General features: G+C 37.2%; 1 pseudogene across 1 annotated transcript in view; it reads right to left on the bottom strand.

Moving 5' to 3' along the window:
• Window positions 1-1,041: 1,041 nt before the first annotated feature.
• 4930503E24Rik (RIKEN cDNA 4930503E24 gene) overlaps window positions 1,042-16,705 on the bottom strand; it is a 55,415-nt pseudogene continuing 39,751 nt past the window's right edge. The window contains exon 4 of the transcript NR_028310.1: window positions 1,042-2,092. The product of NR_028310.1 is annotated as an RIKEN cDNA 4930503E24 gene (transcript). The remainder of the gene's footprint in view (window positions 2,093-16,705) is intronic.

The raw sequence follows: 16,705 nt of genomic DNA, 5'->3' as shown, positions 1-16,705 counted from the left end.
ATCACCCATTTTAACTATTCAAGTTAAAATAACATTTGATAATCATGTTCACCTCTCATTAAATTAACAAGTTCTTGGAAACTTGCTTTATCGTATTTGAGAGGTTTTCCAAATGTCTAGTTTAGAAATTATAAAATCAACCGGGGACATTTTCTTCAATGTTCAGCTCTGCCAAACAGAGTTTTACTACATTGTGACTGATGTTTCTATACTATAGCATTGTTAGGACTGTCATACTCAGTAAGCTTACCTGGATATCTGGATATCTGCTCCTCTTTAACTCTTTTTTTTTTTAACTTATTTTTTTTTATTTAGGTCTTTTCTTCATTTACATTTCAAATGCTATCCCAAAAGTCCCCCAGACACCCCCCCCCCCACACACACACACACTCCTCTACCTGCCCACTCCCACTTCTTGGCCCTGGCGTTCCCCTGTACTGAGGCATATAAAGTTTGCAAGACCAATGGTCCTCTCTTTCCAATGATGGCCAACTAGGCCATCTTCTGATACCTATTCAGCTAGAGACACGAGTTCCGGGGGGTACTGGTTAGTTCATATTGTTGTTCCACCTATAGGGTTGCAGACCCTTTTAGTTCCTTGGGGACTTTCTCTAGCTCCTCCAATGGGGGCCCTGTGTTCCATCCTTTTTAATTCTTTAAGATAATCTTAGTCCTTTTGACCTAGCATCTGGAGTCTTCACAAATTTTCTTTTTATTTTTCTACTTTTAAAATCCATCTCTTCAGTGCCGGATGTGGTGGCACACGCCTTTAATCCCAGCACTTGGGAGGCAGAGGCAGGCAGATTTCTGAGTTTGAGGCCAGCCTGGTCTACAGAATGAGTTCCAGGACAGCCAAGGCTACACAGAGAAACCCTGCCTCAAACAAACAAACAAACAAACAAACAAACAAACAAAAAACAAAAAGCAAGCAAACAAACAAAAACAAAAACAAAAATCCACCTCTTCATATCAAAAATGTCCCTGAAAAATTTCAAACACAACAGATTTGTGACAAAAGAAGTGAGAGTTAAGGCCAAATTTCCGTGTTCATATTTGTTATGGATGTTTTTAACAAAATAATTTATTTCTCAGAGTCTTAAACCTCCTGTCAGCAACTTCCCCATTGGGAATGAAAATCCAGTTCCCTAGGCCTCAAACTTAAACTCAAAGTCCTGTGGGTCAAAGTAGTGGATATGGACAAAAGCATCTTTGCCACGCTGCTGTAGCTCTTGCCATCAAGATGGAAGGCAACACTGTTGATTGGTCCAAAGTGGCCCTTTACTCTTCCAAACTCTTCCTCAAAAGCCAAATGGAAGAACCTGGCCTCAAACTTGCCAAACCTGGTGTAGGTTGTGGTGACATCTGTGGCTTCCTGACCACCTCCCAGAACCACATGGTCATAGTTGGGAGAGAGAGCAGCCGAGTTGACTGGACGTTCTGTTAGGAAAGTCTTCTCATGTTCAAGACAAGTAGAGCCGAAGAGCTTAGCTGTGTTGTCCTTGGATGCAGTGACAAACATGGTCATGTTTCTAGACAACTGGATGTCATTGATCTGCCGAGAGTGCTCCTTAACGTTCACCAACACCTCTCCAGACTTGGCGCTATACTTGTTGAGCTCTCCGCTCTTCTGCAATGATGCACTCCCCCAGGGGTCCCCAGATAGCACTGGTGATCTTGGAATCATTACAGGGAATCTTCATGTAAGGCTCATTTCTGTCGGTTTGGCTTGGATCCTGCAGATCAAAGAAGCTTACAAAACATGGATACCCCATCTGCTTGTCTGTGGAGAACATAATGATGTTGCCCCCCAAAGTCAAAGCCACAGGTCCGGACAGCTGAGTTGGTCTTGAGTAGAGACAGCTGCTTCCCTGTTTCACAGTCCCAGAGACAACAGTTGTTGTCAGCTGAACCAGTAAGGACATGCTTGGTGTCCCAGTCAGCATCCACACACCACACAGGTCCAGTGTGGCCCATGTAGGTGCCTAGCCTCTCGCCGTTGTCTGAGCAACACACATTGAAGAGAGGGTCTTTAGCCACAGTGAAGAGGAGGTTATACTTCATGGTTATACTTGATCTGCATGATGGGATTCACCTGGCAGTGATAGGAGGCAAAAGGTAATGTGTTGTGGATGTTTTTAACTGATATAAAAGCATGGAATTTTACACACATCAAACATCAGTCTACACTTGCAGAAAATTAATATACATATTACACATTCATAGTCATACATTAATATAAAGCATTTGAAAGAGTAAAAGTTGTAATGTTTTATCATATAGTTAATAATTGCATAATTTTATTATAACATGCATTATGTTTCAGTTGATCTTTATTGTGTTATGAATATGTCCCTATGGGACTATTCGGCAGTGCTTAATATGTATTTTGTCTTTTATTGATATCTTCATCTCTGTGACCTCTTATTCAAATACATAAGAGGTAAAATGTCAAATGGAAACAGTTCTCAGTATTCTAAAGTATTTACAAAGATTGCCTAATGTCTTTGAAACAAATGAGCACAATCAAAAATTGAAACCTAACTCTTACATGAAAGAGAACATTTGAAATCATTCAAAGAAGTTTTCTTTTCAAACTTTTGGGTAGTCATTCAGAATTTCAGAAAACATCGACTAGGCCCCAGATCCTGTTTAGCTTACTGCTTTAAATCATTTACTACCAGGTTACAATGAAGAGTTTGTGCATTTATTTGCTTATTTCAAAGAAAATAGCAAGGAACTTGGTCATGGCATACAGATTCTGCTTGTGTTCTGTCATATAACTTGGAAGCATCTTTCCTGGTACTATAGACATCATTTTTGGCCTTCGAAGCATTAATGTTGACTGCCAACAGCAAATGGTTACTATGTTTGAAGCTTTGCCCAAAGTACTTCACTGATATTAAAGTATCTTACATTCTTAGCAATCTCTAACACAGAAGTATTAATGGTTTCATGTTGCATAGATGGTATCTGTGTTATAAAAGCTAATTCCCTTTTTAGGGATGTACAGATAAGAAGAGTCAATGCTAATATTTAAGACACCATTCTGCATTGGAATTTGAGCATGTGCCAAATTACTCCATGACTCTATATGGAAAGGATAAATATTATAATTAAATTATTAAATTGATTTCACAATATATGGGCCATACATAATCTTTATAAAACACTGTAATGTAGCCCCATCCACTATAGGAAAAGTAGCACAAAACTATCTGCTAGGTATAATAAAGACAATTTTATGTAATGTTGATGACAACATTGGTAACTAGACCTTTCTAACTTTTTATGGATAATTGAATCTTAGAGGTTGAAGTAGTATTTCTGAGTTTCCAAATCATCTTAGGGTGACAACCATGGTTTTTGCTCATACATGAATTTCATAAGTGTATTTGCCATAATCTACTGCTTCTCTCTAGATCTCTCCCATTGACATGTGGCACAGTTCAGATAACTTTGTAACTTGGTGCATGATAAAGCATATAACCCATGACTGTACATGTGAGGATTTAAAGTCAACTGTAAGAATTTATAGATTTTCTTCCATAGAAATATAAACCAAAGGGCTGAGAAGGTGATTCAGTGAGCAAAGTGTTTGCTATACAAGCATGAGTCCTTGAATTTGAGTCTCCAGCCAAGGCAGAAATGATGTGGCATACATTAAATGTAAGCTCTACTTGGGGCAGGTGGACTGAGTCTGGTTGATATCTGGAGTCACTGGCTAGCTGAACAAGTCAATACATGAGCTTTGGGCTCAGGTAGGGATTCTATCTATAAAGTTAACATGAAGGGAAAGAGAGGAGGGTGTCAGACATTCACCTCTATACGCCATATACTTACCCCCACACATCATAGATGAATAAAACCCTCAATATGTAGGCACACATGCTTATCCTTCATGTACACTTTTAAAAATGTACATTGCTATACATTTCTTCGGGATATTTGTGCAAGACTGGTCTTCAGATGTTCGCCCATTTTTATTAGAATACCTAACACTCATTTTAGGGATGTTCATTAATGGCCTCCTAAACCATTGTTGTTGCTGTTGTTTCTCATTGTTGTGGTGGTTGTTTCTTGTTGCTGTGGCCACTGTTGTTTATCGGATTATCTTTATATATGAGGTGCTTCATTCGATTTCCTTCCTCACTCCAATCACTGTATCCATATCACTTTCACTGCTCTTCTTCAAGTATTGTGATATGAAAAACCACACAGAAAGTTAGTAGACTTTTGCCTCCTGTGTCCTATACATTTGTCTCTTCTGGGACTCTGATCTTCTGGTATTCTATCAATTATTTCTCTATTTGTAAGCATCTCCAAGACTTCTCTATCTGTGATTTCTGTTTTGACCCCTTGACATTGATTACAACTCACATTTTTCCATGCTCATAGCACACAGGGCATTCTCAGGACTTGTAATTGAGTCCTTACAGTGGACCAGTATGACTCAAAGAAGAAAATACACTGGGTTGTCTCCCCATACCTTTCCCTTCACGGATGTTCCCCATTTTAACACAAGAGAAAAATCCTGGGGTCTTCATTTATTCCCTTGCTCAGGTCCCAATTTTGGGGCCATTCTTGGTCTTTCTGGGTTACTTTAGCATCATATTCAATCTATTCAAACTCAGGTTAAATTTACTTCTAAAATCAATTAGCAATGCTGTCACTAAAGAACTTTAAATGAAACATGTGGGCCTGGTGATACAGATTCCGAGAGACTTGCACTCCAGTTCTAACTCTCATAAGTTCAATTTTCTTTACTTGCAAAATAAAAGTAGGGATGGATTCTACATCTGAGGTGGATTAATTCTAAAGGCAGGAAGTTAAGCCTTGCGATTCAGAGTATCTGGCATTCCACTGCTTCATTACTGGCCAACACTATTCATGTTCTCTATTAGTATTGTTTATTAATTCACTCTTTAAGTTAGCATTTTCTTTCTTAAGTGGTCATTGAAACCATATTTGGTAATAACTCCCATTTTATTTAGTAATATTTATTCAGCAGTTATACATTAAAAGCACAAACATATTAATATCTCAAAATTTAACTGATCATAATATGTCTTCTTAGATGTACAATAACTATTTCCCTAGAATTAAACTAATCCGTTTTGAGGAGAAGGAAGACTAACCATGATAGGGTTGGCTTTTCAGTAACATAGCTAGCTAGCTTTGTTTATACATCTACAATTCCTTGATTGCACTCTTGTTAAAAAAAAAATACCTCCAACAAATTCACTGCTTACGAAGGTACATCTGGGTAAAATTCTTTCTTTGATCTGTCTTGGTTTCCTGTCATGACTGAAAACACATTTTTCCCAGGAAAAGTCACACAACAGTGTAAGACACAAATTAGGATATAGCAGTCAGAGAAGAAAGTTCACATAGTGGTTGAATGTCTATTTATGTTACTGCAAATGAATTCAGAGTGATGGTTTGGTATAAGATTAACAGATCTCCCTCAAGTATTTACCTCCCACTTTGAATTCCTCAATTATTTCAAAAGCATAATTCAGTTAATAGTATCAATAGTAATCATAACAGCTTTCCAAAAATAACCAATATTCACTGAGGTGAAGAGACTATTTATACTAATTTATTTTCCAGGTCAACGTATCCCACTCTTTTTGATATTACTGTTTCACTATGTAGGATTATAATAAGATGTCAATCTGCAAAACTTGGCAGTACATGAAATCACTGTGGGGAATCTCACAGATTATAGAGTAGCCTTCATTTAAGATCTTTGTTCCCTCCTCAGAGCTGTTGTACTAATTGATAAGTTGGATGACTGACAAAAGCCACACATTTGGTACGACAGTAGGAGACACTGGATAAATTGTAATCTGTATTTTTCTTCAAGCCTGGAACTAAGAGATCAGACAGCAGTGTTATTTAATGGCATGCTCTCAGTAACAAACCGAATAACTGGGAAAAGGTTTTTAACATGTTCAGCCAATGACTTTAAAATTGAAATAAAAATATTTAGTAATTAGGATATCTACAACATAGAGAATTGCAAATATTGGTATGTTTTCTTTCTTCTCAGAGATGCTCTTGAAAAAAATTACTCCAAGGGAAGATAAAATATTACAGAGCCAGAGACTGGGGAGACGTGTAGCAAAGTTTGTTTTCATAGACATGACATAGACATGACGTGAATGAACTCACTGTAGCTGTGATGGTTTGAATATGACCTGCAGACTTTGCGTCAATCAACACTTCATCATGGCCTGCCTTGCCTAAAGGACTATTGACAAGTAATGGTGTAGCCATTCTTCAGTGGTGTAGCCATTTATAAGCTGCCCTTTGCTTCAGTAAATAATGTTCCACTCACACGAAGGCAACAGACGCAAATTAAAGCCAGCTGGTCACACTAAAAGGAGACAGGAATGTAGGGGAAGTACTTGCTGGGAGAAAAGGTTTCAATGGGAATGGGAGGCAAATGGGTAAGGGGAATAGAGTATAAAAATGTCTAAATTTATCATGTAATTTTCATAACCATAAAACTTATAAGGTACTGTATTAATTAAGTCATTAATCAGATATTGAGAAGTACAACTCAAGCCTTGCTGTGAAATACACATACCATGGAAACTCCCAGAGGCTTTCCAATGAACCGGTAGTCAAGCCTATCTGTGGACCAGGCCTGTAAGTCTAAACACATCTCAAGACCAAGCCTAGCACCAGGTTATGTTCAAACACTCACATTTTAGGTTTGCATTTGCAAGTACAGAGTCACACCCCACAGACTGACACCTGAGCAAGTCTACTGTACAGGTCCCTTGATCCTGACCTTGACCTACAGGAGCAAATGCCAAACCTCCTTTCCTTGCAAACTAAGCATTTCGATGTCTTGTTCTTAACATTCTATCTCCTAGTTGCATACTGCTCTTGTTGCATATTGCAAACCACCAAGAGATTCTGAGTAGGTTGGTTGTTCAAGTCTGTCCTCCTGAAGTCAGGATTTAAAGACTAAAGTCAGTGTTTTGGCGTTCCATGTGGAGGTTTATGAATAATTAAAACACTGTAATATCATAGGAGAAACAGACTAAAATGTCAAAAATTTTTCCAAAAAGAGAGGTACATTAACTGACTGAGAAGTAACTCTGTATAATTATCTTAACATACACTGTAAGCTACAAGAAAAATTAAGAAGAAAAATGACTCTAGCAAAATGGAATGGTGAACAATGAGATGAATAGATCCACAGATAGGGCAAACAGCACGGACAGCAAATTTAGTCAGAAAAAAATATCAGGTTATTTCAAACAACCCAGTTAGAGTTACAAGAGAGACATAAAATTAAGATAAATGAAAAAATATGAAGTAATTATGGGATGCTGTCAAATGAATCCATAAGTAAGTAGATAAAGAAAAATAGCTAGAGATGAACAAGGAAGCCCATTCAATGTACACAGTGACAGGATATTAGTAAGATGCACATTGAGAAATAAATATCCAGACATAGGTTGTATACATTTACTAAGATACATCACTAAGATACATCACTAAGATACATTCACTAAGAAACATCATACTCAAATCCTTCAACAGTAAAGATAAAAAGAGGGTTTTTTTAAAAAAGTTATTTATTTATTTATTTATTTATTTATTAATATATGTAAGTGCAGTGTAGCTGTCCTCAGACACACCAGAAGAGGGAGTCAGATCTCATTACGGATGGTTGTGAGCCACCATGTAGTTGCTGGGATTTGAACTCTGGACCTTCAGAAGAGCAGTCGGGTGCTCTTACCCACTGAGCCACCTCACCAGCCCATAAAAAGAGTTTTAAAGCAACAATACAAAGTGGCATCTTGACCCGGGGAACAACTATGGCATTGTTGGCAGATTTACTATGAAAATCTCTCAGGAAAGCTAAGAGTGACTTGATATCACATCACTTCTCTTTCTCTGCAGTTTTATTTTCCAATTTGCATTTTCTAATGTTCAACAAGTGTGTGAAAACACTACGTGAGAATATCAGGAGATAAGCAATTCTCAAATTTTAAATTAAATTCCATTCTCAAGAGCACACTAAAATATGCCACCCTCCCTATCCAGACTGAGATAAAAAATTGTTACTTTCCAGGATATCTGTGTTATATGCAAGTACCCAGCAGCTACTCAGCATCGAACTTCTTTCAACCAGACTGATTTTTCTAGTATTTCAGTGTTCATGTTCAAGTAATACCTGACTTATTTATGGTATGAAGCAAAAGGGAGTGATGTTGTCAACTCAAAATATGAAGAAGACAAGCAGTAGTGTTCAATGAAAATGTCACACACTTGTTAAAAGTGTCTGCCTATTTACTCTTTCCTCTACAGTTAGAATGAATCCTTTATGCACAGGCTTATGAACAACAAAAAGTAGGAAATAAATTCATGCTATTTTGCTGTCAAATGAACATCAGAAGTTAGAGGCACAGTTTCTGGTAAGTACTTACGTAGATTGAAATGGTATCGAATTTGTAATAGAACCACAAAATCCTAAAAAAGTGTTCAGATTGATGGTATCATACTGACAGAGGAGAAACACAACCTGCTTAAATATTTTAACAAAGTATTCACTGCAGTGAGTGAACAGGATAACCTAACTTAAGGAAAAGATAGGGATTTAGTCTTAGAAATGACAAATCTGAAACTTCTGAGTAGAACCTACAGTCTCATGTCTGTCTTCAATAGAGAACTGAATAAGGAGACTTGAATAATGTGTTTACCTGCAATATGCTGGGCTTTTATAGCATGAATAGTTCAAAACTCCTCCATTTGAAAACATAAAGGGATGATGAGGCATAAACCATGAAAAAACAGATTAACTCTGCCACTATGTGCCAAGTGTATAAGATCAAGCCACACCCTGATGTAGAGTAAAAATTATACATATACTTAAATACAAAATTAAATACTACTTTGAGATGGAAGAAAGAAGGGACCCCCCTTTACCTCATTCACACAACCCCCTTTAGAGAATAGTATGATAATTATTTCCTTTTATTGTTGCTAATGTAAAAGTATATGTAATTTGTCGTGTCCGGCCAGCAGTGCACATGTCTGGGTTCTAGCCTGGAAAGGCATTTTGGAAACCTGGAAGAGAAGAGGGGCTAGGTGGCACGAGATAAGGATGGAACCAAGACAAAGCTCTGCGCAAGGATCAATTTTACTATTACGACACTCCTTTATGAAGGAACAGGGAAGGGGCTCTATTCCTACCAAATAATCTAGGAGTAAGGTTGCAGGTGAACACGTGATGGCTTTGGGAACAGCAAAGGAGCAGGTTTGAGCTGTGGGTGTGGCAGAACGATTGAGTGGCAAGCTCCACGCCTGAGCAAGCAGGTTTCAGGCTGGGGAGGCTACAGTAATTTTAAAGAAGATCTCAGAAGATGGAAAGATCTCCCATGCTCATGGATTGGCAGGATCAATATATAAAAATGGCTATCTTGCCAAAAGCAATCTACAGATTCAATGCAATCCCCATCAAAATTCCAACTCAATTCTTCAACGAATTAGAAAGGGCAATCAGCAGATTCATCTGGAATAACAAACACCCTAGGATAGCAAAAATTCTTCTCAAGGATAAAAAAACCTCTGGTTGAATCACCATGCCTGACCTAAAGCTTTACTACAGAGCAATTGTGATAAAAACGGCATGGTACTGGTATAGCGACAGACAAGTAGACCAATGGGACAGAATTGAAGACCCAGAGAGGAACCCACACACCTATGGTCACTTGATCTTTGACAAGGGAGCTAAAATATCCAGTGGAAAAAAGACAGCATTTTCAACAAATGGTGCTGACACAACTGGAGGTTATCATGTAGAATAGTGCGAATTGATCCATTCTTCTCTCCTTGTACTGAGATCAAATCGAAGTGGATTAAGGAACTCCACATGAAACCAGAGACACTGAAACTTATAGAGGAGAAAGTAGGGAAAAGCCTCGAAGATATGGGTACAGGGGAAAAATTCCTGAATAGAATAGCAATGGCTTGTGGTGTAAGATTGAGAATCGATAAATGGGACCTCATAAAGTTGCAAAGCTTCTGCAAGGCAAAAGACACCGTCAATAAGACAAAAAGACCACCAACAGATTGGGAAAGGATCTTTACCTATCCTAAATCAGATAAGGGACTAATATCCAATATATATAAAGAACTCAAGAAGGTGGGCTCCAGAAAATCAAATATCGCCATTAAAAAATGGGGCTCAGAGCTGAACAAATAATTCTCACCTGAGGAATACCGAATGGTAGAAAAGCACCTGAAAAAATGTTCAACATCCTTAATCATCAGAATCATCAGAGAAATGCAAATCAAAACAACCCTGAGATTCCACCTCACACCAGTCAGAATGGCTAAGATCAAAAATTCAGTTGACAGCAGATGCTGGTGAGGATGTGGAGAAAGAGGAACACTCCTCCATTGTTGGTGGGATTGCAAGCTTGTACAACCACTCTGGCAATCAGTTTGATGATTCCTCAGAAAATTGGACATAGTACTACCGGAGGATCCATCAATACCTCTCCTGGGCATATATCCAGAAGATGTCCCAACTGGTAAGAAGGACACATGATCCACTATGTTCATAGCAGCCTTGTTTATAATAGCCAGAAGCTGGAAAGAACCCAGATGCCCCTCAACAGAGGAATGGATACAGAAAATGTGGTACATTTACACAATGGGATACTACTCAGCTATTAAAAAAATGAATTTATGAAATTCCTAGGCAAATGGATGGACCTGGAGGGTATCATCCTGAGTGAAGTAACCCAATCACAAAGGAACTCGCACAATATGTACTCACTGATAAGTGGATAATAGCCCAGAAACTTAGGATACCCAAGATATAAGATACAACTTGCCAAATGCATGAAATTCAAGAAGAACGAAGACCAAAGTGTGGACACTTTACCCTTTCTTAGAAATGGGAACAAAACACCCATAGAAGGAGTTACAGAGACAAAATTTGGAGCTGTGACGAAAGGATGGACCATCTAGTGACTGCCATATGCAGGGATCCATCCCATAATCAGCTTCCAAATGCTGACACCATTGCATACACTAGCAAGATTTTATCGAAAGGACCCAGATGTAGCTGTCTCTTGTGAGACTATGCCGGGGCCTAGCAAACACAGAAGTGGATGCTCACAGTCAGCTATTGGATGGATCACAGGGCCCCCAATGGAGGAGCTAGAGAAAGTACCCAAGGAGCTAAAGGGATCTGCAGCCCTATAGGTGGAACAACATTATGAACTAACCCATACCCCTGAGCTCTTGACTCTAGCTGCATATGTATCAAAAGATGGACTAGTCCGGCGTCAGTGGAAATATAGGCCCATTCGACTTGCAAGCTTTATATGCCCCAGTACAGGGGAACACCAGGGCCAAAAAGTGGGAGTGGGTGGGTAGAGGAGTGGGGGGTAGGTTATGTGGGGCTTTTGGGATAGCATTGGAAATGTAAATGAGGAAAATACCTAATTAAAAAATATATATAAAAAAGAAAGTTGTCATAGTTATGTATGTATAGATAGGAAAGAACATAGTAGGTATATGTTTAGAACTGTTTATAATTTATATCAGCATCTAAAGATGAAGGAAAATTTCTGCCATAGAGAAAAGGCCAACTAATGCTTGCAATGTGGCAAAATGACCCTCTGAGAATATTGGGGAGTCTGAGTTTTAGGGATAAGGCACAATAAGGACTAATCTGTGCAAGTGTAGATGACATCTCCATGAGGTATAAATGACATCACCATGAGATCTGTGCTACTAAATTTCTGAAGGGATTTCTTGATACTTTCTAATCCTACAATACTGATATTTAAGTCATCTCTAAATATAGAACGAAAGACTAGTACAAGCATATTAAAATAATTATAGCTGTGGTAATTTGTTAATGGATGTATAATGCACAAAATATGTAAATATCACAAAAAGAATTAATTTATATTGGGATAGGTAAATGAATAGAGTTTCTGCATATAAACATAAATCACAGTAGCTTAAAATAGACTACTGAATTTATAAGACCTTTCACACATTTCACATATGCTTCATGGAACCTAGAAACCGTAAATATATCATGAACTCACAAACATTTTTTAAAATAATAATTAAAAAATATTATTGAGTTGGCTAAGAAGATTGTCAAGTTTTGCTGTTGTCCTCTGGACCCACTTAACAAAAGAAAAGGATTGACTTTCCTGAAATTTGTCCTCAGAGTAACACACATTGGTTGTGGCATGCCTGAATCCCATACACAAAAATAAATTAAGAAATGTCTATAATATTTAATAAAAATTAATTAAATAAAAATAAGTCATAAAAAGCACAAAATTACCCTTAATCCCTATAAATGTAAATGGCTTATATTATCAAGAAAAGGGTGCAAAATTATAGGACGTATAAAGAAATAAATGTAGCTTTGTAGAATTCCTAAGTTATGATGTTTCAACTTAAACTTTTCCAAGGTGACAGTGGTATAAAGAAATACACATTCATTATAAACTATATTGCACATGAATCTTTCCCTGGATAGCGTGTGTAAAGAGCAATAGCTCATGATGCTTGGCAGTCACAATGAGCTTCAGTAACAAGTCAGGCAGGCAAGCACCGGGGTCAGCAACTGAAATCATGTCTCACTATATTGTGTCATTCAGTACCTTAACCATAGTAAATGAATTTTTGACTTGTGATTTGTTTTTTTTTAACTTTTGATGCTCTTTTCAATGTAAACCTTTTATAAATCAGGAATCATTTCTATAATCTGCTAGAAAGAAATTTTCTCATGGTTTAAGAACATACACTAGTTATCATAAAAGAATGAAAGTTAGTGCACTGGTAGCATGTATACAACAGTCAGAACAGACCTTAAAAAATATTCTATCAGAAGATAATGAAGGCCATTATAGAATGATAAAGTGCTTAATTTATACATTCAATTATGTCAGCTAGCCTGGCTACATTTACAATTTCAAATCAGGGCCTGAACAGATGGCTGGCTGGTTAAAGGCATTTCATGCCCTTGCAGAGAACCCAGGTTTGAATATCAGCACCTACACAGTGGCTCCATATGTAATTCCAGTTCTTGGGATTCAATGTCCTCTTCTAGATTCTTTGCACACAAGATATGAACATGGTGCACAGACATACATACATGCAAAACTCATATACTTATAAAAATATGTGGCACTTATATATACTTATAAAAATAGGTGGCACCTTACAAATCAGTATGATAACAACAGGAAATTCAGAAAAATCACAAACTTAGAAATTACACAATACATTCTAGCAGAACCAGTGATTCCAAACCAATTTAAGGGATGCATTTAAAAGCAGAGATAAGAGAATAAAAATGTAAATTATAGGATGTAGCCAAATATTTATAGAAGTAATGAGAGAGAGAGAGAGAGAGAGAGAGAGAGAGAGAGAAATCATAAGAACAAGAACACAGGGTATGGACCATTGTTATTAAATGTTGACATCTAGATGTTCTTTCACAAAGAAGGAAGCATTTGGCACCAAAGTTTCTATAGTGACTACTAAAAAAGGCAACTTTCTGCTTTTAGTGGTTGGAGAGGTGGCTCAGCTGAAAAACACATTTACTCCTCTTGCAGAGGACCTACGTTTGGTTCTCAGGACTCATCATATGGCCCACAAACACCTGTAACTCCAGTACCAAGTGATCCAACACAGTCTTCTGGACACAGTAGAAACCTTAATGTATGTGGTACATATAAATAAACTCATTCATGCACACACACAAACACACACATACACAGAGAGAGACAGAGAGACAGAGAGACAGAGACAGAATATGAAAGACAATGGTCTTCTCTCTAACATCAATGGTTCTTTAAGTATATAACTTGATTTTGCCCATTTGTATGCTAAAGTGTTAACCTCTAATACTTCACAATGGGACAAATTAGATATGAATGTCTAGAGACCAAATTCCATTCAAAGGAGTCTGTTCATCTGGATGGCCAGAAATCCAGTATGAACGAGGTCATCAGTATTTATGAGAGATCTTGAGTACAGTGTTTATAGGAAATTTTTTCATGATGTTGATAACAGTATTCTGGAATTAAAATGGTGTATACTTTGGCTTAACTGCCTTTATATTCTAAGCAATTCAATGACATCAATGTTTTACAATATACACTTTCTAATCAAATAGACAGTGTCAGTAAATTTCATATGTGCATTAAGTGCAACTGATGAAATATCATAGCTTCCTTGTACACGCTCATAAAACAAATAGGAATTTAAAGGATTTATCTGCCTCTTTCACACTAAGAAAAACTTAGTGAAGACCCTTCCTAAGACTAGAATAATGGTCTTAAGACCTTCAAGAAAAGAAATTATTTATTGTGATTAGTTCAAGTAGAAAAAAAGGGAAGGGATTTAAATATGGTAATTGAGGTTATATACAATTACCCAGAAGGTCTCAAAGCTGTCCTATATCTAGTTTATTATGTGATTTAATCCTATTTTTAATAGGAATGTTATAAATATTATAATATTTAAATATTGCTGCATCAATAATTGTACCTGATATCAAATACACAGCTAAAGGAATGAGTAATAATAGTTGGAATTTAGCTGAGATTTATTTAATTTATTTATTTTAATTAATTTTTTAAAAGTCTGTCATTACCAGCTCATTGCACTAGTGGTTAAAAGTATCAGTCTTGGTAGTGTATCTCAAATTTTAAAGAAGAAAGATTATTTTATGGCCAAAGTAATTTGCAGTTGTCTCTGTGAAGAATGAGAGTGATTAAAGTCTATAACACAGTGATTTCTAAATCTCAACGAAGCCTGGAAAACTGTTTTCTTCTATTGTTTGCCAAGATTCTCAAATAGGTTATTCATTTTAATGGATGGTCATTCTCCTAATAGTGGATACTACATTATGTTTAATCTCTGTATTACCTGGTGCATGTGACAAACAATCGTTTGAATTCATTTAGTTACTAAAATCATCAACAGCTTCAGAAATAGCTGACAATATGTACTACATGCTGTCATTTAGACTCTATTTATTTATTTATTTTATTTATTTATTATCAAAAGTCTTTTCTTTTTAGACCTTGGTAAATGTGTTGTTACCATTGGTAGACATTTTTAAGAGACACAAACCATGAGAACTCAGATCAAAGACTCAGGTGACATCAGATGCTGGAGAGGATGTGGAGAAAAAGGAGCACTCCTCTATCGCTGGTGGGATTGCAAGCTGGTACAACCACTCCAGAAATCAATCAGTCTGGTGGCTCCTCAGGAAATTGGATATAGTATTATGAGGACCCTGCTATACCACTCCTGGTCATATACCCAAAAGATGCTCCAACATATAACAAGGACACATGTTCCACTATGTTCATATCAGCCTTATTTATAATAACCAGAAGCTGGGAAAAACCCCGATGCCCTTCAAGAGAGGAATGGATACAGAAAACTTGATGCATTTACACAATATAATAGTACTATTTTGCTATTAAAAACAATGACTTTAGGAGTGTTCCTCTTTCTCTACATCCTCCCCAGCATCTGCTGTCACCCTAGTTTTTTATCTTAGCCATTCTTGCTGGTATAAGATGGAATCTCAGGGTCATTTCGATTTGCATTTCCCTGATGACTAAGGATGTTGATCATTTCTTTAGGTGCTTCTTGGCCATTTGATATTCCTCAGTTGAGACTTCTCTGTTTACATTTTAATAGGGCTATTTGGTTCTCTGGATTCTAACTTCTTGAGTTCTTTGTATTTATTAGATATTAGCACTCTATCATTTATAGGACTGGCAAAGATCTTTTCCCAATCTGTAGGTTGTCATTTTGTCCTGATGACAGTGTCCTTTGCCTTACAGAAGCTTTTCAGTTTTATGAGATCCCATTTGTCTCTAGTTGGTCTTAGATTCTTGGCCATTGGTGTTCTGTTCAGGGAATTTTCCCCTGTGCCAACATGTTCAAAGTTCTTTCCTATTTTCTCTTCTATTAGATTCAGTGTATCTAGTTTTCTTGACACTCATGAACTTGAAGTTTTTTATAAGGAGATAAAAATGGATCAATTCGCATTCTTCTACATGTCTACTGCCACTTGAGCCAGTACCTTTTGTTGAATATGCTGTCGTTTTCCCACTTTGTGGTTTTGGCTTCTTATTCAGAGATCAGGTGATCATAGTTGTGTAGGTTTAATTCTGGGTCTTCTCTATTCTATTGATTTACCTGTCTGTCTCTATAACAATACCATGCGCGTTTTCTCACTATTCTCTGTAGTAGGGCTTGAAGTCAGAGATAGTCATTCCCCCAGAAGTTCTCTTATTGCTGAGAATAGTTCTCACTATTCTTTTTTTTTTCTTGTTCCAAATGAATTTGAGAATTGCTCTTTCTATCTCTGTGAAGAATTGAGTTGAAATTTTAATGGGGATTGCATTGAATCTGTAGATGGCTTTTGATAAGATGACCACTTTTACTATGTTAACTCTTCCGATCTATGAGCAAAGGAGTGAAGGAAGTGAAGGGGTCTGCAACCCCATTGGAAGAACAACCATATCAACCAACCAGACCCCTCAGATATCCCAACGTTTAAACCAAGAACCAGAATACACATGGAAAAACCCATGGCTCCAGCTGTGTATGTAGCAGACGATTGCCTTATCCGGCATCGATGGGAGGGGAGCCCTTTGGTCCTGTGGAGGTG

Source organism: Mus musculus, chromosome 10 (assembly GCF_000001635.26).
Source record: "Mus musculus strain C57BL/6J chromosome 10, GRCm38.p6 C57BL/6J".
Classification (NCBI taxonomy): Eukaryota; Metazoa; Chordata; class Mammalia; order Rodentia; family Muridae; genus Mus; species Mus musculus.
Note: the sequence above shows the minus strand (reverse complement) of the source record. Positions and strands in the feature narration are given on the sequence as shown.